At 32.9% G+C, this 15,369-nt stretch overlaps 1 pseudogene; it reads left to right on the top strand.

Moving 5' to 3' along the window:
• The first annotated feature begins 8,113 nt into the window (after positions 1–8,113).
• On the top strand, positions 8,114–8,452 carry LOC113929302 (annotated as a pseudogene).
• The last annotated feature ends 6,917 nt before the right edge of the window (positions 8,453–15,369 follow it).

Raw genomic sequence — 15,369 nt, 5'->3', positions numbered from 1 at the left:
TAGTAGTGCCAAGATACAGCCCACAATCCCTGAGTGGGTGCTGCTCCAAAAAAGGGAGTTTCTACATCTTGGGTACACTCATTCAGAACTTGGCTTCAACAACATGTAGTTGGGGGCAGGATGTGAAATGCTGACATCTCCCTCCTGGGAAGATAATTCTCTTAGAGAGGTAGTATGGTTCTGCTTCCTTGGCTGCCACAGTCTAGATTGGAGTTTCCATCTTGCTGAGTTGAAGGAGGGATGGGAGTGAGTGAGTCTTGGCTCAAATCCCAGACACTTGTTCTTACTGAGTTTTAGTAGATTTTTTTTTTGAAAATATTTCTTCATTTTCTATATGCTTTGGAATCATTTACAGATACTTGAAATGGCTGTTTTTTAAAAAAATTATTTTCTCCAGTTTCTCTAGGGAGCCATTCCACAGAACCCCTCATGCTATTATGCCGAGAGTAGATCTCCCTATTTTCCTTTTAATATTTGTAGTACATCACCTCATTCATTCCTGATATTGGTAATTTATGTCTTTTATCTTCTTGACCAGTCTAGCTAAAGTTTTACTGATTTTATTATTAGTCTTAAAAAAACATGTTTTTGTTTTACTGGTTTATTCTATATTTCATTGATTTATGCTCTAATCTTTTCTGCTTTAAAATTTGTTTTGAGTTTTTATTCCATTTTCTTTTTTCTAGTTCTTTAAAGTAGAAATTTAGATCATTGATTCCATTCTTTTTTTAAAAAGTTATTTTAAGTAGGCTCCATGCCCAGTGTGGAGCCCAACACAAGGCTTGAACTCACAACCCTGAGATCAAGACCTGAGCTGAGATCAAGAGTTAGATGCTTAACTGACTGAGCCACCCAGGTGCCCCTATTCCTTTTTTTTTTAAATAAGCATTTAAAGCTATTGATTGTCACCTAAGCCCTCTTTAACTTCATGTAAACATTTTGAAATATATATTTATTATTATACAGTTAAAATATTTTCTAATCCCTTGAGGTTAATATTCAATCCATGGATTATTTAGTAGTAGTATTTTAGTGTTGTTTAATCTGTTACCTACATATTTTATTGTTATTGATACCTGATTCAGTTTCTCTTTATCAGAGAACACTTTAAAATTTCAATCTTAAATTTGTTTAACCTTGCTTTCTGGCCCAGCTTATGGTCTATTCTGGTGAATATACCACATGCACTTGAAAAAAGTTTATATTCTGTAGTTGTTAGGTGGAATATTTTATAGCTATCTATTAGGTCAAAGCAATTGATAATGTTCAGATATTCTATATTGGCTATATTGATTTTTTTAAAGATTTTATTTTTAAATAATCTCTACAGCCAGCGTGGGGCTTGAACCCACAAACCCAAGATCAAGAGTCACTTACTCTGACTGAGCCAGCCAAGTGCCCCGTATTGATTTTTATATAGTTGCTTTATCAGTTACCAATAGGCATTAAAATCTTTAGGTAGAATTGCCTATTTTTCCTTTTTACTGTCAACTTTTGCTTAATGTGTTTTGATGACGTTTTTAGGTACACATACATATATGACTTATTTTTCTGATGAATCAACCCTTTTATCATTATTAATAATGTCCTTTTTGTTGTTAATGCTCATTGTTGTGAAATCCATTCTCTAATATTAATATAACCCCTTCAGCATTTAAAAGAGTACTGATCTCATGATACATCCATTCAACCTAAATCTGTCTTTATGTTTTAAGTGTATCTCTTGTAGATAGAATATAGCAAATTCTGCTTTTTTCTTTTTCCATTCTGGCAATACCACATTTTAATCAGAATGTTTAGATCATTTACATTTAATGTGATTGTTAATATGATTGGCTTCAGATCTACCATTTTATTATTTTTTTATAGCCTATTCACTATTGTTTCTCTATTCTTTCTATTTTGGATATTTCAGTATTTTTTAGAAATTGATTTAAGTTTTTCTATTAGTTTTTTTTAGCATGTGTCTTCATTTTTTTAGAGGTGGCTGTAGTGATTGCAATGTATTTCCTTAGCTTTTGAAAGTTTTCTTATAGTTAACCTTGTACGAATTTGTGTAATATGTACAAATGTTGTAACTGTGTGGGTTTCATTAGTCTTCTCACCACTTTTCTGTAGCTGTTAAATGTAGTATACCACCGTACGTTATAAACCTCAGAGGACAGTGTTACAGTTTTTGCTGAAACAGTTCACATATGTTACAAAGAAGTTAAAAGAAGAAACATTTTACAAAATAATAAAAGTGGTCTTTTATTTTTTCAAAGATACATAAAATCCTGGGTTGACAGTTTTATTCTTTTAGCCCTTTCAATATGTTCTTTTGTTTTCTTCTAGCCTCTAATTTCTGATAAGAAGTTACTCACTAATTACATTTTGATTCTTTTGTATATAATCAGTCTTTTTTTTTTTGGCTTTCAAGTTTACTTTTTATCTTGGTTTTCAACCGTTTAACTACAGTGTGCCTTGGAAGGCCTTGTTTATAATTATCCAGCTTGGGAGTTACTAGCTTATTGAATATTCAAATTCATGTCATTTACCAGGTTTGTGAGATTTGGGGTAATTTCTTCAAATATATTTTCTTCCCCATTCTTTCCTTTCTTCCTCTTTGGGTCTATATTGTGTTAACAACACGTGTTACACCATTCGTTATTATTTAACCTGTCTCTGAAGCTTTCCATATATTTTTCTCTCTGTTCTTCAGTTTGGATAATTTCAGTTGATCTTAAGATTTTCAAACTCTTCTTTTTATCTATATTTCGTTAAATCAGTCTTGTGAATTTTTATAATTTATTGTATTGGTTCTATAACTTCTTTTTGGTTCTTTTTTTTTAATTCTATTTTTCTTCTCAGATTTACTTCTTTTTTTTTTTTCATTGAGGGCATACATTTCTGTACATCACTGAGAATGGTTGTGATAGCTGCTTTAATATCCTTGTCTGCTGAGGCACCTGGGTGGCTCAGTCAGTTAAGCGTCTCCCTTCTGCTCAGGTCATGATCCCAGGGTGCTGGGATTAAGCCCTGCATAGGGTTCCCTGCTCAGCGGGGAGTCTGCTTCTCCCTCTGCAACCCCCCCTCCCCCTGCCAGCTCGTGCTTTCTCTCTCACCTGCTCTCTCTCTCTCTCAAATAAATAAATACAATCTTTAAAAAAATTAAAATAAAGTTCTTGTTTGCTAATTCCAAATCTGCAAGGGTTAGTTTAAGTATTTTTTTTATTAAAGTAATGAATGTCATTTTTATTTTTATTTTTTTGTATCTTGCAGAATTTTGTTTTGTATTCTGAAAAATATGACTGTTGAGTTGTGGAGACTCTGGCTTCTGCTATTTTTCTCCCATGAGTCATATTTTTTTCTTTTGTTTAAACAATTAACATGGTTAGACATAAATTGCAAACTCTGTTCCTTGAGCAACAGTTCTACATTCAGTTTGTCTTTGTTATTTAAGTGAGCACCTTGAGTTCATTTTTCACACAAAGTTCAGCCAAAGGTATAGACAGAAAATTTAGTGATTCCCTTCCTGACTTTTTCTTTTCTGAAACTCCCTTTATCCTCTCTAGTGGCTGCAGTTGTCATCAACAAAATCAAGACTTTTTTTTGCTTTTCAGATCTGTTCTCTGTCTTTTGTCAGAATTCTGTTGCGGGCTCAACAGTTTATTTTCACATTTGGAGTAGTTCTACTTTTTTCACATTTGGGGTTCACATTTGGAGTTTGCAATCTAGTAGAGCAATCATATTGTCATTAAAAACTTCAGTGGTCTTTTTCTTTTCCCAGGATAATCTCTCTTCTTGTGGCAGGTGTGATATTCCACACACAGATATGCCGACTAGGCAATTGGTCCTATAAAAGCAACAGCTCTTTGATCACCAAAATAACCTATTTATCCTTGGAATTTATTTATTTTTGAACCTACTGCTCTTTGATGGCCTAAAGTATAATTTTCATTTTATTCTGTGTTTCCTTGTTGCAGCAACAATCTTTTGTGTCCTACATTCTATCTGAAAGCAAGCAAAATTCTTAGTGGTTTTTACACTGTCTTTTATACACCTTATGATTTCCCAGATCAGTGTTCATTTGTCAAAAAATTTCTAGCATTTTATCTATACACAGTAGCTAAACTATATTGATCATTATTTTACACTGTGAAGAGTTCTCATGTCCCATTTTTCCCTTGATTTTCAGTATTATTTCATTTTTACTATATAGTGTGATGACTTTTTACTGTTCTTTTTTTCTCCCGTTGGAATTATGTTTGCCTTCATATTCTTTGACCCTTGGAAGAAGTCCTAAGCAACTTTTCATAACATTTGAGGTCTGACCCTTGCTACAGTCTCAACAAATTAAATACCCTATATTTAAAATTTTCCAGTTGTTTATTCTTTCTACACATTTCTATAAGAACGTTAGAAGCAGCATAACTAAGTCATTAAGTGCAAGGATCCTAAAACCAGATTGGTCTGAGTTCACATCTTAACTTTATTACTGTGTGATCTGGGGCAAGTTTCTTATCTTCTATGTGACAGAGTTTCTTTAATTGTAAAATGAAGATAAATAATACCTCATAGAGTTCCTAAAAGGCTTAAGTAAGCTAATATTTTAAAACACTAAGGACAGCGAGTTGTACAAAAAAGTGCTCTAAAATAGTTCGATAAGTTTTGATGTACAGAACATTATCAAAATGAGTTTTTATTTTTAGTCTCATAAGAAAAACCTGATGTAAAAAGCCCCATTTACTTAAGAAAGCATATAAAAGCCTAACAGTAGATAGATCTGATGAAATAATTCAGGGGGACAATAGGCTCTTGATTTTTTCCACAGGAATATAGAAATTTTAGTTAAAAATTTGGCAAAGCAATATTTACTTTTTCTGTTTGCCATGAAAAGCACTATCAATTTTACACCAGAGTACATTGATGGTCATTTTCTGTTTTCTGCCATGTAAAGTACAAAGTCTTAGCTTGTTTGTCAGATTGATACTATAACTAGCAGAAGACTGTTCTTAAATACTGAAAAACATGACAGTGCTTTTCTAGATTTCCAGAAGGTGGTACTATTGCTACATACATACATAATTTGTTACCAAAAAAATAGCTATTTCAACTTTTATAATTTTGATTAGATTGGATTTTCAGTAGCATTTCCTAAAGTGTGTTTTGAAGTATAGTAATTTCCTTGATAACTGAATTAGTGTAACTTTAGTTCTTAGTGGGTTAAATAAAGTTAAGCAGGTTACACAAGACTTTACTGTGGGGCATTTTTCATTTTACTTTTTTCACTGAATATAGATATAGATTAGTTACAAATATAGATACATTTATAGAACAAACTTAGAGAAAATGGTCTTATAGGAATTCAAACTCAATAAAATATGATTTAAAAATATTAGGACAATCCACAGAACGGAAGAAAATTTTTTACAGATGGTATATGTGATAAGAGAGTTGTCTCTAGAATATATAAAGAACTATTTCAAATCAATAACGGAAGAAAAAGGCAGCAAGGGATTGTTCATTGATAGGATGAATGTATAAGGAAGGTGTGGTATATATACACAATGGAATATTAGCCATAAGAAAGAATGAAATCCTGTCATTTACAACAACATGGATAGACCTAGAAGGTATTATGCTAAGTGAAATAAGTCAGAGAAAGACAAATACCATATGATTTTACTTATAGGTGGAATCGAAAAAACCCCCACAGAAACCAATGAATAAACAATAACAAAAAAGAGAAATATGCATAAATATAGAGAACAAACTAGTGTTGCCAAAGGGGAGAGGGTTGGAGAATAAACAAAATAGGCGAAGGGGATTAAGAGGTACAAACTTCCAGTTACAAGTCATGGGGATGAAAAGTAGAGCATAGGGATATAGTCAATAATATTATAATGACTCTGTATGGTGACACATGGTAACTACACTTAGTGAGCATTTTGTAATGTATATAATCACTATTGTGCATCTGAAACATGTCAATTATACTTCAGTTAATAAAAAATAAGCAAAGAATCTAAAGATGTTTCTCCAAAAAGGATACACAAGTGGCCAATATGTACATGAAAAAAATACTCAACATCATTAGCCATAAAGAAATACAAATCAAAATCACAATGAGGTACGATTTCATACCCACTTAAATGACTATGATAAAAAAGATAGATAATAAATGTTAAGGAGGTTGTGTAAAAATAGAAAAACGCCTTCTTGGTCAGAATGTAATTATTTTGGAAAATGATTTGGCAGTTTCTCAAAATGTTCAAGTTAGTGTTACCATATGACCCAGTAATTCCAATCCTAGGTGTATATCTAAGAGAAATGAAAACGTATATACAAAACTTGTATATAAATGTTCATAGCAACATTATTCATAATAGCCAAGAAGTGAAAACAATCCAAAGGTCTATCAACTGATGAATGGATAAATAAAATCCTGTATATCCATACAATGGAATATTATTCAGCAATAAAAAAGTGCTGACATGCTATAATAAGGATGAACCTTGAAAACATTTTAAGTGAAAAGCCACTCACAAAAGACCACATATTATGTGACTCCATATTTATGAAATATTCAGAATAGACACAAAGTAGATTATTGGTTACCTATAGTGAGGGAGAGGGTGATGGAAGCATGGGGGTAGATGGCAATAAAATTTATTTCGAACACCTATCTAGACACTTGGATTTTTTCCTGAATAGTTACACTGTGTATTGCTGAGTTTCAGTAGCCAGTTCTGGGTCATGTGTGCTTTTTTTCTTTCATGTGAAGACAGTCTGTTACAAAGTCAAAAATCTAGGCTAGTAATTTGCTAAATAAAATAGAAAGTATAGTAGCTAGCAATAAATTGCTTGATTCATTGTAACTGTATAGACCAGTATTACTTCAGCCTCATTTTTCTAGGTTATTATGAACATTATTATATTCAATAACCATTTAAATATTTTTTCTGTGAGCTTTGTGATCATCCATTTTGCCCATTTTCTGTTGGATTTTTTCCCCTCAAATTTTAAAGGACTCTTCAGGTATCAGGGAGACTAGTCTTTATCTATGATGCAAATGTTTTTTCCTCAGTTTATCACTTGTTTTCTGACTTGACTTGTTATATTTGCCATGCAAAACTTTTTAAAATGTCTAATTTATCAACATTTTTTTGTTGCATCATAGTTAAAAATGCCTTACCCACACACAGGTTATAAAGGAATATACCCATATTTCTTCTTGTACTTGTGTGATCTCATTTTTTACATATAAATCTTAGATCTATTTGGACTTTATTCAGGTATATTGTGAAGTATAAAACCAATTTTATCTTTTTTCCAAATTGATATAATTGTTTCATTATAATTTATAAAATGTTCATATTTCCCCCAGTGTTTTGAGATACCATATTCTTTAAACACTAAATTTCTCTATGTAACTGAGTCTGGCCTTTCTGTTTTCTTTGGTCTGTTTCTCTGTATGCTCTAATGCTATACTATTAAACCTATAAAGGGGTTTTAATGTGTTCTAATATCTGATAGGGCATGGCTTCATCATTCCTCTTTTGAAAGGTTATCCAAAATATTCTTTAATACTTATTGTTCAATATGACCTTTAATATTAGCTTTGTTAAGAAAACATATTTTTATTGGGAATGCTATGTATATATACATACGCATATAAATACATATGTTACGTATGTATGTAATATCTTGGAGAGAAATTATGTAGTCAGGATATTCAGTTCTTTCCTAGAAAATGAATATGTTTCCATTTATTCAAGACAGGTGTGTTTTCAAGTTTTCCTTATATACATTTTGCACATTTGCATTTTCCTTATATCCTCTGGTTGATTATTTGTATATATGAAAGTTACCGATTTTGTGTATTAAATTTATATCCTTCTACTTTATTGTTTGACTTAGTTTCTTATTAATAATCCCTTGGGAAAATTGGGCAGCTATATACAGAAGAATGAAACTCGACCATTCTCTAACACCATACACAAAGATAAACTCAAAATGGATGAAAGACCTCAATGTGAGACAGGAATCCATCAAAATCCTAGAGAACATAGCAGTAACCTCTTCGACATCGGCCACAGCAACTTCTTTCAAGATACATCTCCAGGTGGAAGCGAACGCCGCGCTTTGAGTTGGATGGGCTGCTGACGCCAGCAGGATGAATGTGGGGGTGGCACACAGTGAAGTAAACCCCAACACCGGGGCATCTGGCTGGCCTACATCATCTTGGTAGGACTGCTGTATGTGGTGCTACTCAGCATCCCCTTCTTCAGCATTCCTGTTGTCTGGGCCCTGACCAACGTCATCCATAACTTGCTACCTCCTGGCCAGCTTCTACACCAAATATGATGCTGCTCACTTCCTCACCAACACAGCCTCATTGCTCAGCGTACTGGTGCCTAAGTTACCCCAATTCCATGGGGTTTGTCTCTTTGGCATCAACAAATACTGAGGGATGGGACTGGGGATAACACTGGACCAAAGGGCTGTAACATCCTTTCCTTCTCCATATTGTCTTCTGTGTCTTGAAAGCCCAAGAACTATATAACCTTTCCCAAACTCCCAGGAAGAAAACAGATTGGAAAATGGGGCTCCCTGGGCCCAGCCCTGCTAAGAGCAGATTTCTTTGAATCAGGAAAGGTGGAAAAGATAAAGGCCAAATCACTCTCCCTTACAGCAGGAAGCCATGTTTGAGCAGTTTGTTTGGTGATTAAGTTTTTCCAGATCTTCCACCTGCACCACCTTCCAGCTCTGTTTTGCTGTGTATTTTCCTTATAATAAAGATATTTTTTTTCAAAAAAAAAAAAGATACATCTCCAAAGGCAAGTGAAACAAAAGCAAAAATGAACTTTTGGGACTTCATCAAGGTAAAAAGCTTCTGCACAACAAGGGAAACGGTCAACAAAACAAAGAGGCAACCCACAGAATGGAAAAAGATATTTGCAAATGACACTACAGACAAAGGGCTGATATCCAAGCTCTATAAAGAACTTGTCAAACTCAACACCCAAAAAGCAAATAATCAAGTCAAAAAATGGGCAGAAGACATGAACAGACGCTTTTCAAAAGAAGACGTAAAAATGGCTAACAGACATGAAAAAATGTTAGCCGTTTTTGTCATTATCATTAGCCATCAGGGAAATTCACCAAATCAAAACCACATTGAGATACCACCTTACACCAGTTAGAATGGCAAAAATTGACAAGGCAAGAAAAATTTGTTGGAAAGATTGTGGAGTAAGGGGAACCCTCTTACACTGTTGGTGGGAATGCAAGTTGGTACATCCACTTTGGAAAACAGTGTGGAGGTTCCTCAAAAACTTAAAAATAGAGCTACCCTATGACCCAGCAATTGCACAGATGTAGTGAAAAGAAGGGCCATATGCACCCCAATGTTCATAGCAGCAATGTCCACAATAGCCAAACTGTGGAAAGAGCCAAGATGCCCTTCAACAGACACAGATGTAGTGAAAGGAAGGGCCCCAAAGACACAGATGTAGTGAAAAGAAGGGCCATATGCACCCAATGTTCATAGCGGTGATGTCCACAATAGCCAAACTGTGGAAAGAGCTGAGATGCCCTTCGACAGATGAATGGATAAAGAAGATGTGGTCCATACATACAATGGAGTATTACTCAGCCATTAGAAAGGATGAATACCCAACTTTTACATCAACATGGATGGGACTGGAGGAGATTATGCTAAGTGAAATTAGTCAAGCAGAGAAAGTCAATTATCATCTGGTTTCACTTATTTGTGGAACATGAGGAATAGCATGGAGGACATTAGGAGAAGGAAGGGAAAAATGAAGGGGGGGAAATTGGAGGGAGAGATGAACCATGAGAGACTATGGACTCCGAGAAACAGACAGGGTTTTGGAGGGGAGGGGGGTGGGAGGATGGGTTAGCCTGGTGACGGGTATTAAGGAGGGCACATAGTGCATGGAGCACTGGGTGTTATATGCAAACAATGAATCATGGAACACTACATCAAAAACTAATGATGTACTCTATGGTGACTAACATAACAATTGACAAAGTAAATAAAATAATTCCTTGGATTTTCCGGATTTATAGTCATATGATCTGCAAATAGGGAGTTCTGTTTTCTTCTTTTACAATGCTTAATCTTCTATTTTATTTTGCTTTGCTAATACCGCCAATGTCAAAAAGTACTGAGACAATGGAACTCCTCCTTGCCTTGTTCCTCATCCTGGTGGGAATGCCTCTTGTCAGAAGTTTCCCGTTATGTAAGATATTGGCTTTAGGAGTGATGTTTAGTAATCATGTTAAGAATATATGCATTAAATACTATTTTATTAAGTATTTTTTTAAAAATGAGGGATAGTTGTCAAATTTTGTCAGAGGCCTTATTTTTAGCTTCTATGGTGATAATATGATTCTTAAATTTTTAGTAGAGTAAAATATGTTAAATTAATATTAAACCATCCTTATAATTTTGGAATAAATCTCTCTTGCCTCGTATTGTATTATTTTCATATAGTGTTGATATTTTTTGCTAATATTTGTTTAGCATTATTTTTTGCATCAGTATTTAGAAATGAATTCATAAGAATTTTAAAAATGTATGATATCTGTATTAAGTTGATGCATCAGTATTATACTTGCTTCATAAAAATGATTATAAGGTTTTTCTCCTTTTTTGCATTCACTGAAACAGTTTAGGTAGTATTGGGAACATGTGGTTTTGATACTTTGACAGAATTATTCTATGAAGACATCTGATTCTGATTCCTTTATTACAGTATGGTTTTTTTAATAACTTTCTCTACTTATTCTATGGAAATTGGTCTGTTTAATTTGGCTATCTTTATAGGATTCAATTTTTCCTAAGAAATTATTTATTTCATCTAGGTTTTTCTAGTTTGTTTGCATAGATATTTATAAACTACTGTCTTATGATTTTAAAATCCTGTTTCAAGATAAATTTCTCTTTATTATGTCTTACTTTCTATTTGTATGCTTTCTCCTTTTTCCCTTCTTGACTGGTTAAGATAGTACTTTATATTATTGCTTATGTTTTAAGAACTAGTATTTTGATTTATTTGGCATTTTTTTCTCCTTTTTATAACTCAATATCTGCTGTTATTATTGTTCTTTATTATACTTTAAATTTATTTTACTGTACTTTTTTTTTAAAGATTTTATTTATTTATTTGAGAGAGAGAATGAGATAGAGAGAGAGCATGAGAAGGGAGAGGGTCAGAGGGAGAAGAAGACTCCCCACTGAGCAGGGAGCCCGATGCGGGACTCGATCCTGGGACTCCAGGATCATGACCTGAGCCGAAGGCAGTCGCTTAACCAACTGAGCCACCCAGGCGCCCTTACTGTACTTTTTCTAACTTTGTTGGGAATTTGATTATTTCCATATTTTCATTTTATTGATATAAGTGTTTAAGGCTATACATTTTCTTCTGACCACCACTTTTATTGTATTCCATAGATTCTTTGATTTTTATTTTTTTATTATCACGATTCTTTGGAAATTTAGAAATTTTGATTTTATTTCTTCATTTCCAAAGAATTGTTTAATAGAAAGTTTAAATTTTTTTTATTGAAAGGCCTTTCACTTAAGGGTCTTTGTTTTCTGTTTTTAATTAATTTCTAGTTATTGTTTTATAGTCACAGAATGTGGCATTAATTTTACTTTATGAAACACCAGATTTTGGTAACCTCATAGATGGTCGGATTTACTGAATGCTTCATGTATACTTGAGAAGAAAGTATGTTCTTTTTTTGTATGTGTCAGTAAGATCTACCTTATTGATTATATTATGTAGGTTATATATCTTAATTTTTTTTCTTTTTTTATTCTTTTTTCTTTTTAAGCAAGAGTGAAGTATTAAGCTTCCCTGTAGTTCTGTCTGGTTTTCTGTGTTTTCTGTAATTTATGGTTTGTTAAGGAAGTTACTGGATTATATGGTGAATATGTGTTCATAGCCATTACTTCTTCACTGTGAATTGGATCCTTTAGCATTATGAAATAAACTTTTTGTCTAATTTGGTATTTCCAAGCCATGGAATGTCAAGATTTCTTACTCATTTGCATTTACCTTGTCTAGCTTTTCTGAATCATTTTGTTTTAAGTGGGTCTGTTTATTTAACAGTTAGGTTTTGCTACATGAGGCAATATGAAATGTTTTTTAATAGGTGAGTTAAATTCATTTTTATTTATTGATATAATTATTATATGTTTAATATTTACATATTTACTGTGTATTATGTATTTGTTGCATTTCTTTTTCTATGTTGTCTATATATTTTTATGTTCCTTATCTTAATACCTTTAATATTATATATACATATATAAAATATTTATGTATTTATTTATAAATACTTAATAAAATAAATATGTATTATGTATTTATATATTTATTTATAAATATATTTATATGTCTACTATAAATATATTTATCATTATATACACATATATAAAATATGTATTTTACCTGTTCTATGTTTGTTTTTGTTCTTATAGTTATCTTTGTGCTAATACCGTCATTAATGACCATTTCCTTATTTAGATTTTTTTCCCCATCTTCTCTATTATCTTCTTGCTGATCTTTTTTACCTCTCTATTTAAATTATTTTATTGTTTTAATTTTTGCTTATGTCTCATATTATATTCTCAGTCTAATGTGTTGTTCCTTGGATGTCTTCCAGTTTTGTCTTTGTTTTGTTGATGATTTTTTCTTTATTTTCAGTTTTGTTCCTGAGCTAGTCAACTCTCATTTTACATCTTCTTGTTTTTATGTTAATTTTTATTTTGAACTTTTAAATACATTCTTTGAGTTTTTTCATATCACCAAATACTTGTTTAAGGATATTTAATTTAGATGGCATATTTTTCTGTGCTTTGTGGTTGTTTTTTGGGGAATAATTTTCATCATCTGAAATGTTTTGCTTTTCACTTTTTGGTTTTCTAATACAATACCCTTAGTATGGATGGTGTCTTCCTTTTTCTGTTAATTTTGGAATATCTTACATTTTCCTATGCCAGCAATAATTTTAAGGAGAAAAGAAAGTTTGGTGGCTTTTTAGATTTCTTAGTGCAAGAGTCCCCTCTTCTGTTGGTATGATGAAGTGCAGGTTCTTTAATTAATGTCTGCATTTTTTTGTGGGCAGAGGAGAGAGGATAATGGTGTCTTCTGATGTTTCTATATTCTTTTGTTTTTGTAAAATCTTTTCATTTCTACTACTTATTCCTCCTTTCCCCTTATCCCTCAAATCCATGGGGATCCAAAGCCATTCTCCCTTCCAAGTCTTTGTGCTCTTCTGGAGAAGAGGTACAACTCCCAATATGATTGCATCCACTTTCAAGGCCCTCCCTCTCACTTCCCCATAACCCGAACTCTGAACATCCAGATATCAGATTTATTTACTCTCAAAAGATAGCGGGACTCTATCTTTTGGAAGATAATTATATCTGCAATCCACACCCCAAGTGCCACTTCCTGCTCTGCGGGGGATCCAGAGGTGGTTCTTCTGGTTTCTGAATGTTTATCTTAGTCAATGTAAATTGAAGTGTTATTCTGTTTTAGTCATGTTGTAGGCATGAGCTATTGGGCAGTTTTACTCATTGTCTCTGATCTCTATGGTATTCAGAAGATATATGGAGATTCTAAATTTGGTGGCCCCGTTATCCTGTGGAATTCCAAAGTCAGATTATGTTATTTTTGAACAAATATAATTATTAATGAGGTCTTTCATTTTTGAACTACAATTTCTTTCCTTATAATTTCTATATGTCAATCCTGGTTGTATCTTTTCAGACAACATAGAATAAATCAAATTTCTCTCTTATGTTCTAGCAGAAGCTGTTCCCCAGCCCATAAAATCTTTCCTCTGAAATAATCATCTGTCAACCCTTCAACCAATACTCAGGTGTTGGAGCTTCAAGTCACCCTCCCGTCATCTGATCACTTTCTTTATCAAAGGTGCCAACTTCTCAGGTTCATAGTTTTCTGTAATTACCAGCGTAACTTGAGGACATTATTACCGTAGGAAGAAGCTAACAATACCAGTTCAAAGGTTCACTCTTAGAACAATTTACTTTTCTTTGTCCAAATACAATGACTTATGTAAAGAAATAAAGGAAAATTGAAAATGGGAACAAAACATGTTTTTGTATTTTGCTTTTGACAGCGGACAGTTATCAGTTGGCTTATTCACAAACACAGGAAGTATTTGTTCTGACTGGAAGAACAGTTAATGTGTCTAAATATTTCTAACCAAATGTAGCAAATAAAATGTAGAATAGCCTGAATGAATATGAATACTTATGAATCTTAATTAGAAGTCCAGTGCTGCAAAGTGAATACTAATGAATTAAGAGAGCACTGCTTTGCTTGTTCTCATTTATGTGACACTGACAGGGTTATGCCTTTTTTATGCAATGATGCAAGTAAATCCTGGGGTTGCTAAAAATTTTCAATACAGAGCACAGTATTCTTAGAGGGTTCAAACAGAAAGATAGGAGAATGTGGTGAAATGGAGTGGGCCAGTGAAGTTCCTTACATGACTTTACCACTGCCACTTACATGTGTTCTCATATCTTTATTGAAGAGCAAAGAAATAAAACTGAAGATTTGGGTACAGAAAGAAATATAAACTTAAGCCTAGAGGATGAAGTTTAAGCAAAAAAAAAAAAAAGAAAAGTCTACTACCCTACTAGTTTGGGACCAGAGGAGCAAAATCACTACTAAGTATCAATAAACAACACTACTGCTTACTTCACAAATCAAGGTAATAATATAGAAAATACCTTATATTTGTGCATGTTTCTAGTGTATCTACCACATTCCTCATATATCTCACTAAGTCTTTAGAGAAACTGAATACACACAAGGCAAGATTCATCAAGATTAAATGATTTCTCCATGGACACTCAGATAGTGACAGAGCCAATACTAACACTCATGTTTTTAATAGTCAATGGAACACAGCATATTGAGAAAGTATAATGTAATTCATTGTTATCTTCAATACTCAAATACTTCTTAGACTTGTGGTTTTATACTTGTTGAACTAGCTTAATAAAAATTTAAGTATGTGCAACACATACATGCTTGCATGTACAAGTGCTCACACATACATGTATGTGAATACATATGCAGATATCCATATCCACACACATGTGATGTATTTCTTAACTACACAGCTTCCACTAAAATGTAAGCTCTAAAAGGTAAGGATTTTAGTTTCTTTTAGTCATTGTCCTGTCTACAACAACCAAAGGAGTCACTAGTACATGATGGGTGATCAATTAACATGTTTTAAATACAAGAATAATCCACTGGTATGTTAATAATTATAGTCATTTTGCAAATCATGTTTATGTATATTTGC

Source organism: Zalophus californianus, chromosome 5, assembly GCF_009762305.2.
Source record: "Zalophus californianus isolate mZalCal1 chromosome 5, mZalCal1.pri.v2, whole genome shotgun sequence".
Classification (NCBI taxonomy): Eukaryota; Metazoa; Chordata; class Mammalia; order Carnivora; family Otariidae; genus Zalophus; species Zalophus californianus.
Note: the sequence above shows the minus strand (reverse complement) of the source record. Positions and strands in the feature narration are given on the sequence as shown.